Below are 15,834 nucleotides of genomic sequence, written 5' to 3' on the forward strand. Positions count from 1 at the left end.
CATTTCCCTGAAAGACCGTGCTGTTTCTTGCCATCTGACCTCATGCACCACAACCTCAGTAAAGGGAAATGCTCACTTATCAGAGAATTGGTGACTTGTTCAAGGTCACACAGACAGTCAGTAACAAGGCTAAGAATGATAAGGTCACTCTTTTCCCAGCACTGGCCTGCCATCTATATCTGGCCTGAAATGTTTGGATTGACCATTGTTTAAATATCAATGTTTTTATGAAAAGCGTGTTCTCTACAGGTCACCAGAGTCTACGCCAGGGGCCAACCAATTCTTTTCTGTAAGGGCCAGGCTGGAAGTGTTTCAGATCCTGCAGTCCATCTGATCTCTGTCTCAACTGCTCAATTCTGCTGTTGTATGCAAAAGTAGCCACAGATAATATGTTAACACATGGATATGGTTTTGTTTCAATAAAGCTTTATTCACGAAAAACAGGGATGCCAGCTTTGGACCACACGCCACAGTTTCCCGACCCCTGGTCGAGATCACTCTTTAACATCTCACATCTAGATTGCTGTATGGGTTTATGATTTAATCCTGGTCCCTAAAAATAGTGAAGTCTTGAAACCTCTGCATACAGAGATGATAGATAAATTAAACACTGAGAATATTACCAGAGAATTTTTGTTAGATAACTATTTATATTAATGAACTACTTGAAGTTCTCATTTCTTAGGGTACATGCTATTGCGATCCAGGGACATTTGTTCTTAATATTATCATTTTGGTTGTATTTGTGAAAATTAAATCCTTACTAGCATGTCATTACTTTATAGAATTTACCCAACTGCAAATCTGGAAAAAGACTCCAGTTGGAATGGAATTTTCCAATGCTGGAAAATAATGCAATATCTTGGTGCATCTGCATACAATGTATGGTTTTCTTTTTATCAGATGCCAGAGGCTTTATTTATTTAAATGTACAATTACCCCTGAAGCCACATAAAGTTGGCAGGGCTATTGTTTCCCCATTAATTCCCAGTGTAGTAACTTAGATTTGCTGACTCTGGCAGGATTCTTTCAATTTTTGGCGTGGGTTTATGCATTCCAGCTTTCAACTTGTCTTTCAAATGTGCTCACACATTCTCTCTGATTAGTGGCTATTCATGGCACAAGGACAGGAAATCTCTCAGTTGTTAATGTCCGATGTTTCCCTCTTTATTGAAACTTAGGGAAAGAAAATACCACCTTTCTACTTTGCTTGATCGGTTGTCGTAAATTTAATGAACATTTCTATTTTATAATTTAGACCTGCCAAATTTGCCACATTATCATGTTCTTCCCTTGTGAATAATTTCTTTTTAAATGACCCTCATATTATAAATTTTTGAAAAAATAATTCTTTACAGCATCGGTACTGAACACTAGAAGGTCCAGAAATTGACAGTCTTGAGAAATGCAGCTACTGGCACAACTTATTTTGAAGGAAGATAAAATCTAGTATCTTTACAAGCCAGGAAAAATTAAAATGTAGTGCCTGATAGCAGATAAGCCCTAACCTCTATGATCAAATGTTTTATGATCAAAACTTCTGAGATCAAATCCTGCCTTTGTTATTACTATACCGTAACCCAATATCACAGCGACAATTTTTATTGCTTCCCATCATTTCAATTCAACCTCTTCCCGAGAACAAGAACAACAAAATGCTAAACTGGCTTCCTGGAATCTTCCAGATGGGTACGTAGCCAAATTAAACATCTATCACTTTGTCAAAGAATATTGGGAAGGCAATTTTTTAGACAAGTTTGTTAACCCTTCTCAATTAAGATAGTCTTCCCTGCAGTCCTTAAATTATTAGGATAAACACTTAAAATTTGTAATTTACATCAAGCTGTCACATATTTGGAGTATTTCCTTTGGGAATAGATTTTCCTTTTAAACATTCAGCATTTAAAGGCTTATGTTGGTTTTATGACTCTTATTGGAAAAATTCAGTTTCTTGTAATTACTTATCTCTACTTTAGTGCAGAGCATGAAAGATTCTATATGAAGAAATAAACTCTCAAGTAAGCTCTCAAGAATACTTCTAGTTTATACAGGGAGATACACTCATCCGATGAAGTAGATTAGAGTGAAAACTGGAACTATAAGGACAGCAGCTGGCTATCTAGGACAAATTCTGCACTGCTCATTTTAATGAAAGGTCTGCCCAGATGGGGGAGGTCCGCATTTTGTTGTTCTTTGTCTATACAGTCCACTTGGGTTCATCACCACTCTTTCACTCTTTACATGAATTTTCCCACTGGTCAAAAATGATTGTGCATCTCTAACTCATGACAATGCAGCAAAGACGCGATTATACCCGTAAGACTTTCTGAGCTCTTTGTGGGGGCCAAGGTGCTATGTAAGCAGGAACAATGATCCCTGGATGGCTACTTGCTGGAACTGACACTTCTAGTGTGCACTGCGGCATCAATCAGAACGCTATGAAGAACAGGATCCGCTATGAAGATGCTCGTTTTCACTACTGTGTATTGCAACCTGCATTATATGGGATTTTGAATATACTACTGGAAAATAATTAGGCGGGTGTAAGCTCTTTTAAAAACTCTTTATCACTCTTTACACTGGGCTTTGTAAATACTAATTCATGTGCTTTGACATAGATTTGGTCCTAGATGGTCAGTACCCTCACCGATGTATATACTACAGGGGGATGCAAGGGATGCAACTCTGTCATTAAGGTGTCGGAGGATTTGAACTGTAGAGGATGAAAGCCTTTCAGAATGACCTGGCACTTAGCCACGGCTGGCAATTGCTCCTAGACCGCTGTCATCTCCCCCCTTTCTTCCTTGCCAGCAGGATCTGGTGTGCCTCAGACTGGAAATGCCAGATAGTCACTTGGCACATCTCCTCTGAGGCTAGGACATGGACACATGACAGGAAGAGGAGGAGGAGGAGGAGGAGAGATTTGGGGCTTGATTGCTGAGGGAGATTCTGAGAATTGTCCTTGATTTAGAAGGGGCGGGGGGACAGGGGAAGTCATGGGACTTTCCCCCTCTGTCTCCTTTATTCCTCTATCTTTCATGGTTGGAGAAGAATGTGATGTCTAGAGTGGCAGCAGACATTGTGCAACCGAATGCGGTAACGAGTCCAAGGATGAAAGCCAGCATGCGGGGAGGGCAGCACAGATAGACGCAGAAAGCCCAGGCCTTTGATAAAATCATTAAGTTACTGAAACCAACTTCAGAACTGCTTACCCCGAGACTTTGTTAACGAGCAACAAGGTACCTGCTACTCAAGGAGTCACTTTTACTCAGAATTTCTTATAGCCCAAAACATACTTTCTGCTACACTCATTCCACCATTCTAGCGTTTGGGGGTCATGCGATAAAGTGCATTTTAAATAATTTCAAAATAAATAGAAAATATGTAGAGAAACACTTGTATAGTTTTACATGTTGACCACAAGGTCAAAATAAAAAAAAAAAAACATTTCTACAAATCATTTAGGGTTTAGGGTAGTTGATTTTTTCTTCCTGCATTTGACTTCAACATTCTAGATACCTATTTTGATGATTTCATCTTAATAAGGTATCCTGTGTATTTTGGTGTGCTGTCTGATGTTTATAACTTCTGCTTTTTAGAAGCCCTGACAGATTCTATATATATTCTTTTCTTTTACTTTTTATTACTTTATAGTTTCAGGACTCAGGTAGATATGTTAATTTTTTTCAAGTCTATATTCCTCTTCTTTTTCATATTTATTACATCTTCAAAGAAAATTACTCCATAAATCATTTTCTCTAATTTCAATTTCTCCTTAAAATAATATAGGCCTCAGACTCAACTAGATATTCCTTCTTTCTCAAGTTATTGCTAGAGTCTTCCCAACTTACTATGTGAATGCTAAAACCTAGATTAGTGGTATATTTTTTGATAGTTTCTATCAATACACAGAAATAAAATCAGATTTAATTTAATAATTGGAATGATGCATGCTTTTGGCTGTATATGTTCATTTAAAATAGCAATTTTAGAACAAATTTCACTTAGGATGACTTTCTGGTTGGCCTTCACCAGGACTGATTTTTTTTCCCCATGGATACAAGTTGACATAAAGATTATTATGCTAAAATATGATCACAGCAATCAGCACTTAGAAGTTGTGAAATAAAATATAGTAGGATAGCTATCAGAAATAATGGACTATACGCTAGAAATAACAATGGGTAAGAAATCTACTCTAAATGAGACCACTGTGAAATGTGCCTCATAATGAAAACTCATTTCAATCACAGAACTGTAAAAGACACTGAAGTCTAATTGTATTACTTCTCATGGTTAATTATACTAATATAAAGTAAATCTTGCTTTAAAATAGTCATAAGTTTGACCAATGCTTCTTGCCAAGTTCTTTAAAAAAATTACATTTCTGAATCTGAATTTTATTGAGGAAACATTGACTTTTTGTCAATGTGACAAAACACGTAGCTCTAATTGTCCAAAGTGGAAGAAAGGCCTAATTCTTCATATCATTGTTATCCTTGTAGACAAAATAGTAAGTCTATCATCTAACCTCTTTGCTTTTGTACTATACTGATATTTCACTTTACAGATTTTCTGTAAATTAAGCTTCTAAATTCATTAACCAAATAATTGTTTATTTAATGCAACAAATACCTATTGGGCAGATATCAGATGCTAGGCTAAGGGCTGGCGCTATGATGTGGTTGTTACCTTCACGCACCTCACAATCCAATGGAATGATCTTAAAGCTTACAATTATTGGTGTTAGGTACGTTATTATTAGCTACATTACTAGTCACACTATTAGTTACATTATTATTGACAATAGTAATGAATACTGTGAGTTTTTTATTCTGTGTGTGAGAATGATTCACAAACACAAACACAATCGCTGCCCTGATGGAGCTTACATTCTATCAGAAAATTCAGAAGTCAAATAATTATGAAGTTACTGTACTCAATTATTAAGCCTGGGAGTCATGCTACCCAGAAGGTGTCGGAATGCTCTGAGAACTTGTAATTCAGGAGCCTCGAGATAGCCTCATGTCAGGTAATACTGGAATTGGGGCTTAAGAGGAGAGTTCACCAGATGGTGAAGGCGGAAAGGAAATTACAAGCAGATGGTGCTACCACCAACATAAAAACTAGGTGTCTAAAGCAGTAGACATATCGTGAAACAGCAAAGTACTTTCTCAATAAAATTCTTTGCAACGTGTAAGGGATCAGAGGAGTTCACTGTTTCCTTAACATTAATGCCATAACATAAAAGAAGAGACAGAAAGTTCTTTCTTAAGAGCAAGGCACTCATGGGGGAGACCGGTCCACAGGATAATTCTCCTGTCGGGCTACGGTGGGCTGTGTTCCGAGGGTCAAGCCATGTTAGACCTTCCCACTGTGAGCAGCGGCTCATTTTATTTATTTATTTATTTATTTATTTATTTATTTATTTATTTATTATCTATCATCTATCTATCTATTTTTATTTTCTTTTATTTCTAATTTATTTTTAATTTTTTTTCCAGCGGCTCATTCTTAAAGATGGAGGAACCATCAGAGCCAAAATAAGAGGATGGGATCTATTTTCCCTACAAGGAAAGAAAGGAGCGAGTGTCCCAATAAAGCAACGATAGAACAGATTTGCCTCTTCTCTATTTCCCATTTTGATGAGTGTCACCACTATCCTCCCGTAGCCCAAAGTGGAAACTGGGAAGCCATCCGGAACTTCTTCTCCTCCATCATTGTCCAAACTAGTCAATTATAAGCATCGTTTATTCGACCTCCACTATACGTCTCGCATGTTCTTTTTAAATCTCCTCTGCCCGACCCGGACGTGGCTTCATATCAGATAATACTGCGAGTAAGGTTTAAGAGATTAAGCGCTTCTTACCGTTTTAGGTCAGCCTTTCTTACTTGCTGGACCATGATACCCCAGGCCTCTGTCACGGCCTTGTCACCAGTCTGCCTGCCTCCACTTTCAACTGCTTCCAATCCATACTTACAATTGATACCAGAATCATCCCTAAAACAATTTGGTTATGTCATATCTGGGCTCAGAAATCAAATTATTTTAGGTGTTGGTCTAAATTCCTCCACGCTGCATTCAAGGAACCTTGTACAATTGACCTTTGAATTGATCTTTGAACAAGATGGGTTGGAGCTTTTCTGGTGCACTTATATGCAGATAATTTTTTTTATTATTATTAAGTAAATACAATACAGCCCTGTAAATGTATTTTCTCCTTCTTTTGATTTTCTTAATAGGATTTTCTTTCCTATAGTTTACTTTATTGTAGGACTACAATATACAATAAATATAAAAAACGTGGGTTTACTGTTTACGCTATCATTAAGGTTTCTAGTCAATGGTAGCCTATTAGTAGTCCAGTTTTGGGGGAGTCAAAACCCACTGCAGATTTTCAACTGCCTAAGGTCCTGGTGCTCCTTTGTTCAAAGGTCAAATGTAATTTGACACCAGTTTACCTTTCTGATTTTTTTTCTGCCTGCAAAACCCCATACATATTATAATGATAAGCCATTTATGGCATTCTAAAAAAATCTCCAATTCTAAGGGAGCCATTCTCTGACAGATTTCACTTTGGAGGTCATGAGACTAAATAGGGCCCCTTTAATGTATCTCAGAGGGCTCCTCAGATTACAACAAATGCAATTGAGAATAATCGCATTTTAGAAAAAGGAATCTTCAGAGAAAGTCTTTGTTACAATTTTGGTCCCTGAAAGAATATTGTCATTAAAAAAAAAAAAACTGTCATAATTTTTATAGATCACAAACAACCGCCCCCCAGCTTTAGGTGTGTATGCAACCAATACGAAGTAGGCTCACGTGAAGCCGACCAGTAGAAAATACTCTTTACAAATCCAGGGAAGGGATGCAACGCCATATGGTGGCCACAGGCAAGTTGCTAAAGGAGTAAATCCTACAAGTTCTCATCACATGGGAAAACAGTTTCTTTGTCTCTCTTTTTCTTTCTCTTGCATCCATATTGGATGATGTTTACCAACTAAACTCAGCGTGGTGATCATTTCACGCTCCGTGGATTATTATTGTTCTATACTCCTTACACTTACACAGTGATGAATGCCAATTATATCTCAATACGACTGGAATAAAACTGAAGAAAAAGAGCTTTTTATAAATATGGATCGTACTATGTTCAAATAAAAGGAAAGTGAACTTAAAAAAAAAATCTATGGAAATTAATTTGTCCTAGAACATCAAGCAAATAGTAGGTAGCATCTGTCAGAGCTCTGCCCCCCCACCCCGCCCTGTGGTGTAGAAATAGCACGAGGAGGCCCCTGCAGGCTGGGAAGAGAGCCTCGCTGGGCAGCAGGGTCAGCCAGCACTTTGGTCTTGGACCTCCCAGCTCCCAGAACTGTGAGAAATAAATTAAGCCACCCCGTCTACGGTTTCTGGTGAAGGCAACCCAAGCTGCCTAATACAATATCTAATAGTTGGAAATTGTGGGCTTGAGTAATTTTTTAATTGGCAGCCCCAGCATCTGGCGTTTTGGTAATTGCTGCTTGAGGAGTCCTGGTAGGAGGCAACGTTTACCTACTGAGCAAGGAAAACGGGGCCCTGACAGCTGACAGCTGGTGGCTAGCGGGGCTGCTCCCCTCTAGGCCTGGGATTTCCCCACTGATCACAGCTAATGTCGTAACGTAGCAACTTCAGTTGAGGGCTCTTCGGGGTCGTGATGGGACAAAGCAAATAGAAGACAACAGCAGCTCCGCAACCCTCCATTCCCCTGGTCTCCTGGTGGAAAATACTAAAATCTCCACTACCAAATGCCCCGTCTTCAGAGCCTTCCCCATGCAGAGAAGACGACCACGTTCTTGAGCCTTCTCCCAGATCCCTACCGAGGCCGTCCGACGCCCTCTCACTGACCCGCTCCGTGGTTCTCCACGGTTCGCAGCTTCTCTTGCTGTAGCAACTAATCACCCGAGTGTTGGTTTGTGGGGATATTTGGTGTCTTCACGAGCTGGTCATCAAACTCCTTCGTAGAAGCCTGAGGCCTGGCTCTCAAGGCTCCGTGGCATCGCGGCCTGGGCACCTGAGGGAGCCACGCCAGGCAGCGGGCTCCTCCACGGAGGCCGCCGGACGTGAAGGGCCACCGTGGAGCAGCAGCAGGAGCAGCACCTGCAGCCGGGGCGGCCCGGGCAGGAGCGGGCTGGCACCCGGGGTGGCCTGCGCTCTGCCCCGGCCGGAGTCATGCCGAGTTGGTCACCGTGTGCCAGCTGAGGACGCGGGTCCTGGAGGGCGGCCTGCTCGTGCGCCCACTCGGCCAGCTGCGGCCTGGACGACGGGGGCCTCCCGCCCGGGCTCTCCCGAGCTCCGGGTCCACACTCTGCTGCTTGTCTGCCGACAGCACCTCCGATTCCACCACGGGCCCAGTTTGTCCTGCTGAACACTCAGCCCCATGCCCAGTGCCCTCCGCTCTCCACGCCGTCGATCCCGTCGGAAGCACAAACCCACGACCAACTATTCACCGAGCCCTGCGGATTCTTCTGTCTCTAAAATCTATTTCTTCTCCCTTCTAGAGTCCCCTCTGCAGCTCCAGCCCACGGCCTTCTTCACACCTGGGCTATTTCCGTGGCCCCCTGAGCGGTTCCGCGCCCTCCATTGTGCCCTCCAGAACCCGCTCTCCACACAGAGCCCAGAGATCGCTTTAAAATGCAAGTCATGTGATGCCACATAAAAACCCTCTTTGGTTCCCCTTTGCCAGAACGAAGTTGCCTCCAGAATTAAAACTCACATGACACTGGAACGGCCAGAAATGCTCTTGAGTTAAGAATTCCAGTTGGGCCCTATGGAACGCGTATCGGTGTCCATGCTTTTGTCCAAAAGAGATCCTTTCTGGTCTCTATTCTAAGCAGAAAGTGATTTTGCTAAAAGGGTTAAAAAAAAAAAATCCTTGCCATCCTTGTAGCTCCACAGCTTGATTCCACGAAGCATCTACTCATTCATTCAAGTATTTATCAAGTATCTACAATATATTAGGCCTTATTCTAAGATGCAAGAATATAGCAGAAAGCAAAACAGGTAAAGTGTCTGCCCTCATGGAGCTTCCGTTTTAGTGAGGGGACATGAATAAGGAAGAAATAAGCACAAATATGTAATACATCACGGGGTGGTAAGTGCTATGAGGAAATAAAGCATGGGGAGAATGATTGAGAGTATTGGGAGGCTGCTACTGTGTGATAAAGTGGCCAGAGAAAGCCACTCTGAAGAGCTAGCATTTTGCCAAAATTCAGAATGTAATGACATAAAGTAATATGTATAAATACAAAAGCCTATACTGAATAAAAGCATGAGTTCTGGAGTTAGCCTGGGATCAGTCATGAGCCCTGTGACCTTGGACAACATATTCATCTTTTCTGTGCCTCAGTTTCCCTGTTTGTGAAATGGAAGCAATGTGAATACCCATATTGCTGGGTTGTGCATCTCAAATAAGTTGGTAGATGTAACGTGTTCAGAAGACACAGCAAGTACTCCGTAACAGAAGTCATTATTATTTTGAAAAATGTCTGTGAAAACAAAGAGTTGAGGTTAGGAAGAAAAACCTTCAATATCAGACTCAAGTCAGTAATTCGTAGCCCACAGGAGAAGCAAAGCCTTCGGAGAGCCTGAATAATGAAGACTCAGACGCCAAGCTTGGGGCAGGTGCACAAGCAACCGTTCTAACGCTCATCCCAGTAGTCACTGCATATCTACTGCGTTCCCAGCACCACACCAGACTATGGACATGAAAACGAGAAAGGTGGACATTGTCTTTTTCTCCCCAGAAACTTTACAGTGTAACCGGAAAGACACACAGTAAAGCAAGCAATCACGGTAAAAGGTATAAAGGTCCTGGTACAGGACGAACAAGGATACTCTAGGAGCATGTAACTGGACTGGAAGGAAGAGCTATGAAAAAAAATAAAAAAAACAAAAACAAAAACAAAAACAAACCCAGACGTGCCAAACAACATATAGAAAAATCTTCTGGATCAAACCAAACCATTTCATTAGCCTCACTTTTATCCTAACTTTTAATCAAAGTATAAGATACCTATAGAAGAACACACAGCAGAAGCATAATTCTCACTAGATTTTTATATGCTGGACTTGTTGCCCACGTAATTAATATCAGGATGAAGAAACGAAACCTTCCAGAGTCCAAATGCAGGCCCCCTCACGCACCCGCTCTTTCACGAGTCACCACCTCACCTCCCAAAAGGGAACCACTACCACGGGTCTGATAGCATAGACTGGTTTATGCCTCGTGTTGTATTTTATAGAAATGAGAATCTATATTATATATCCTTTGTGCCCAACTTCTTTTCCTAAACATTTCTACAGCGATGTGTACACGAATATTCATAGTGGCCTACTTGTAATAGTTAAAAAAACTGGAAGAAAACAACTCATACACTATCCATAATGAGGTTAAAAAAAAAAACTGGTATATTTCCACAATGGAATACTACTCAGGAATAAAAATTGACAAACATTACAGCATGGACAAAGAAAATAATTATGCTTAGTGAAATACGCCAGACCAAATATATCTATATCTATAATCTATCTATCTATCTATCTACTCTTATGATTGCATTTATTTAACATTCTGGAAAATTCAAACACATCTGTAGTGAGAGACAGCAGAATGGTATTTGGGTGGCGAGTCGGTGAGCAGTGATTGCGGGAACGTTTAAGGATGATCGGTGTGTTCTCTATCTCGAGCACGGGGATGCTTTCACCGGGGTATATATTTCAGGTCTTATCCTGGGGTACACTCTAGGGATGCACAGTTTATCAGATGCCAATCACATTTAAATAAAGCTTTTTTTTAAAAAAACGACTTCTGGGTATTTTACTGATAAGTATCAGCAACATCTTTCTGAATTCAATATGTATTCAAATCTCTAGAAAAAATATATCCTCCCACATCTTCACAACTTTCATCCGGATCTGGGTGCATCCTCCTCGGCGGGGCCACGGCTTCGGGGTCGGGCTGCCAGGTTCAGATGCTCACCCTCCCCTTCCCCACATCGTGACACGGGGCACAGTGTCGCCTTGTCTCGGTTTCCTCGTTTGTGACGGCGATGAGGACACCTGTTCCCAAGGGCTAATGGGAAGGCTGCAGGCGTTGGCAGAGGTGAGGAATTTGGGACCCCATGAAGGTCAGCAGCCACGAGGACAGTTAGGATCCTGGGGCCTGTCTCAGGGGACACTAAATGGCCAGAGCCTGGCAACGTTCCCCGAACTGGGCTTATCTTCTCTACTGACATGACTCATGCGCCACCGTCCGAAGCCCTCATCAGCCAGGCTCCCTTCTGCGTCTCCAAGGCCCTCTCTCGACAAGCTCGAGCTAATACCACCTCCCCCCCACCCCCGCCAATGGCCCTGCTGGAACTTTCCATGATTCATCCATTTCCCACTCATCTACCTGCTTGTGCCCAGGCCTTTCCCTTGGCTTAGAGTGTTGCTTCCAGAGAATCAAGAACTCCCTGAAGGGACAGCCTAGATCCCTGAAATTCTCCACACGTGGCACAGCTCTCCCCACGTTCTCAGTGCTCCACAATCGCTGGGCAAGTTTTCCCTGATTCCAATCCTCACTCTTTCACTGACTTTTCTGTGGCTAATGTTAAACACACTGATTTCTCACCCTGTCCCCGAAGCTCGGTGTGGACTGCATGGACCATTTTGCACTTCTGTTAGAATTACGGGGTCCACATTGACTGCCCTTTTTAAATCCTCTTTTCCCCCCAGTCTTCCTTTATAATTAGAGATGCCCACATAAGCCTGTTAATCCACAGCGGCCTGACGACAATGATGTTCTTCTGCTTTTTCCCTAAAATGTTATCCAGTTTCTCTCCATTTTTTCCCCTAAATTGCAAAATGCATACCGACTATCTGCATCATGGAAAATAAGGGTTTGATTTTCAAGTATGAGAAACTTTGTATTAAAAAGTCGATTTAAAATTTTTATAGAATAGCAACGCCTTGACATGAGAAGCTACAGTGTCTGTACTCATTAAATCAAGGAATATTGAAGGTACATTATTCGGTAATTACTGTATAGAAACATCCTGGACTGCTTAACTGTCTTTTATGGTAATTCCCATACAAAACAATTTATATTTCAAAGTTCCATCAGTTTGTGTGAAATCCTTCTGCAAAGCATGAACTTACAATAAAAATTATGACTCTAAAAATTCATCCTCAAGGAGAAACATAATATAGAATTAATATGTATCAATAAATAGTATAAGCTGACCCGAAAATCAGCACATTGCCTGTGGCACAAAGGATATGATTTATATGGTAGTAAATAACATTACAGTTCCTATTAACTAAAAGGGAAATATTTTTTATGCCTTCCTTACCAGGCTAATGTGCAGGTCAGAAAAACATATTCTTAAAAGCATTTTTTTTTTTTTTAGTAGGCCTTGAAAAATGTAATGCGCAGCAGCTGTATGAGGTATTGTTACCTTTACAATCTTACATCTTAGGAAATGAAAAATAAGAAACCACTCCCATTTTAAAAGTTTGAAAAGATAAAATGGACAGTTATGGACACTGAGCCATCAAGCAAAGATACGATGAGCATCTTACATTATTACAGATAATCTGATACTCTTCTAACCTTATGAAACTCACTGGCCACCCCCTCAAGGTATCATTCTGAGGACAGAAGGTTAATTTATGATTCCAGAGCACAGAAGATACCCTGACATACATCTGAAGAGGACTAGCAATCCTTGTCTTGTGTGATGAATACCTCTAATCTACTAGAAGTATTAATACAACTTGATTTCTAATCAAGGGCGGTGGAGGTATACCAGTCAAATGAGCAACATCAGCATAAATAATTCGACATGGCTAAAAATATAATTTAAGCAAACTATAATCTGTGGGCAAACGGTGAGGATGGTACATGATGGAGTACCAGAGGGAGAAGTGGCTTTGGATGCAGGGTTTGGATGCAGGGATATCAGTTTTCCCATTGGTTAAAACAGTGGGAACACAGACCTTACACAGTTGTTACAAGATTTAATGAAAACGTGTTTGTGGGTAGACAGTCTTGCATATCCACCAGTCAACATTAGCGTCCCTTCATTATCAACTAACACAAGGCCACTTGTAGGCTAAATCAGTTTTGTCTGGATTGACGTTTTATTAGAAGGGAAGACAAAGTCTGAGTTGTAATGCATAGGACTTCATGCATCTGCAGGTCTATCCAAGTGCCAGATGCTTAGAAGAGATTTAAAAATAAGTGTCGTACTGTGTTTAAATACATCAATTGCTTTATTTATTAGGACATTGCACTAATGTGCATTTTCTCTTAAGTTTTTAACTCCTGCCATGAACACCAACTCTTTCTTGTTACTCACGTAGTTAAGGATCCTTGACTAGCTTGCCAACTAGTCAGATCCGAGTTCCTCAGTCTACCTTTACACTCCACTGTTCCTTTGACTTATTTCAACCATCAGAAAAATCAGAGCTTTCCTGATTCCAATAATGCACCTTTGGACACTTCTACATCCACCATTTCCTCTGACTGGTTGCCACTGCTTCCCCCCAAGTAGTTGAAATGTAACTTTCCTTTTAAGGCCTAGATCCAATGTTCTCAAATCTGTCCTCTCCTCCTCCCTAACAGAAGTAATCTTATTTCCTCTCTCTCTCTCTCTCTCTCTCTCCCTCTCTTTCGGTAGGTGGTACTCCCTTTCTATCTTTCTTTTCGTTCTTTCTTAGCTATACACACCATTGGCAAAGCCAGTATGCTAGCTACCCTGGGGGGACTAATAAAACACCAACCCTGTCCTCAAGAAACCTACAATTAGAAAATAAAGAAGGAAAGTACATAAGTAAATAATTAAAGTCTAGGTGGAATATGGAGGATGGAAGGAGAGAAGTGTAGGCCTTGCATCCAGGAAGAAGTGCTGGATAAGGTCCCACAGTGTGTGCCTCTGATGTGTCCTGTCACTCCCCTCTAGCTTCCATACAAAGCCCACAGCAGACTATGATTCTCCTCCTCCGATAATTTTTCCTTGAAAGAATCTTCCAGTGGGACTGTTGTATTTTCTCCTTTCAGCAAACAGAGGCAGAGGGAGAAGCTAAGTGGCCAAAGTGGAAGGAAAATATGAAGATGTCCATCTTATTCCAATGCACTTGGATGCATCTCTTTCTCTCCCCAACCCCAGAGGCTGCAAATATTTGGCCAACACCTCTGGTCATTTCACAAAGGAATATCAGTTATTTAGGATTTAAGTATGTTAATATTAGTAGTTGATCTCTTCTCAAGACCAGAGTTTGAGTTTTGTGCTGGTGGATGCTCCTTGTTGCTCTAAAAGAAGCAAACAAACACCAACATTTTGGGTTCTAGATGGGTCTCATCCACCGTGGGCTCAGCTGGGAGATACTAACTCTGGGGCTTAGGGATCCAGTTCCATTCCTTACCCCGGGATGGCTCCGGAGGGTCCCTGGCCAGAGCTTAGAAGTTGCTCTTCACCCCCAGAGGCCGCAGTGTACCACAGAGTCCCTCCAATGGTGGGGCATGGAGGGGCTGCTTCTGCCTTCGAGAGCACAGAGGTGGGGTTTCCAGGAAGGGGGTTTTCTGGGTAGGCCCTCTGGAAACCTGTCTTGGTTGCTTTGTTCTGAGATTCCAACCTTGCTTAGTTCGCTTGCTTCTTGGCCTGAAGCCAGTCGTGCCATTAAACCTGGAGATTCTCGTCAGGCTCTTGCACTGAGTTACTTCTTTGTTTCTGAGCTTGTCCTTCCTGGTGCGCCCAAGTGACAGGCATATTCCAGCCAGCACTCAGTCTCTTTATTCCATCAGCTGCACTATACTCCTGTGATTTTTTATTTTATTTTATTTTTTAGCAGGTCATTGTAAGTAAGTAACTCCAAACTTGCTTTATCTTCACCTATAGCACAGCCAGATCAGCAGGGCCACACTTTTCAGCTAGTGAGGTAAAGCCTGAAAGTAGGCCCAGAGAATGTGCCAGAAGCCTTATCTTACTTGAGTGGCCTCATAATGCCACCTACGTGTTTCCCCAACTGAACAGGAATTCCTAAACCAATCTTGCAATTCTCTGAAAACCTGCAGTTCTAATCTCAGTGCAATGATCACATTGTCCCAAGTGGTTTTCCAAGGAAAATACGGCTCGTTCCAGGTTCACTTTTGAGCTTTTATACTTAAACTGCAGATGTCAGCCTGTCACGATTCCTTGGCTTTCTCTAAGGTCCTGCATTCTTCAGAGAAGTGATTTTAACTCAAAAAGCTAACGGGGGGGGGGGGGGGGTGGCGCGGTGCCTGGGAGGCTCAGGGTTTGAGTATCTGCCCTGAGCTCAGGGCATGACCCCAGGGTCCTGGGATCAGGTCCTGCATCGGGCCCCCTGTGTGGAGCCTGCTTCTCCCTCTGCCTGGGTCTCTGCCTCTCTCTCTCTCTGTGTGTGTGTGTGTGTGTGTGTTTCTCATGAATAAATAAATAAAATCTTAAAAAAAAAAAGCTAACAAGGCTCATGATATCTATAGATGGTAACCACAAAAGTCTTATTGACAAATATTTAGTGTCTACAAATACCTAGTACAAACCTTGAAGACAGGGAGGAAATAGATTTAGTCTTCAGCAAATTTTATTAAGATATCTTGACATGTTTCCTTCTCCTTTCACATCCCCATGCATTTCTGATTCTTCTACCCTGACTGAACCGTCTTCCCCTGCCATTCTGTCCTCACCACCTTGGTCCCTCCAACCCCCGTGCCCTGCACACAGTGGCCAGGCTCACAGGACCTCCTTCTTAGACGTCTTGTTTTCCCAGAGTTCACAGTCTCTTTGGGAGTG

The 15,834-nt window shown here is 41.7% G+C and overlaps 1 protein-coding gene across 6 annotated transcripts in view; it reads right to left on the reverse strand.

Annotated features, from left to right (window-relative positions):
* LRRC7 (leucine rich repeat containing 7) overlaps positions 1-15,834 on the reverse strand; it is a 492,830-nt gene that overhangs the window by 182,871 nt on the left and 294,125 nt on the right. The window lies entirely within an intron of this gene.

This window comes from Vulpes lagopus, chromosome 3 (assembly GCF_018345385.1).
Source record: "Vulpes lagopus strain Blue_001 chromosome 3, ASM1834538v1, whole genome shotgun sequence".
Taxonomy (NCBI): Eukaryota; Metazoa; Chordata; class Mammalia; order Carnivora; family Canidae; genus Vulpes; species Vulpes lagopus.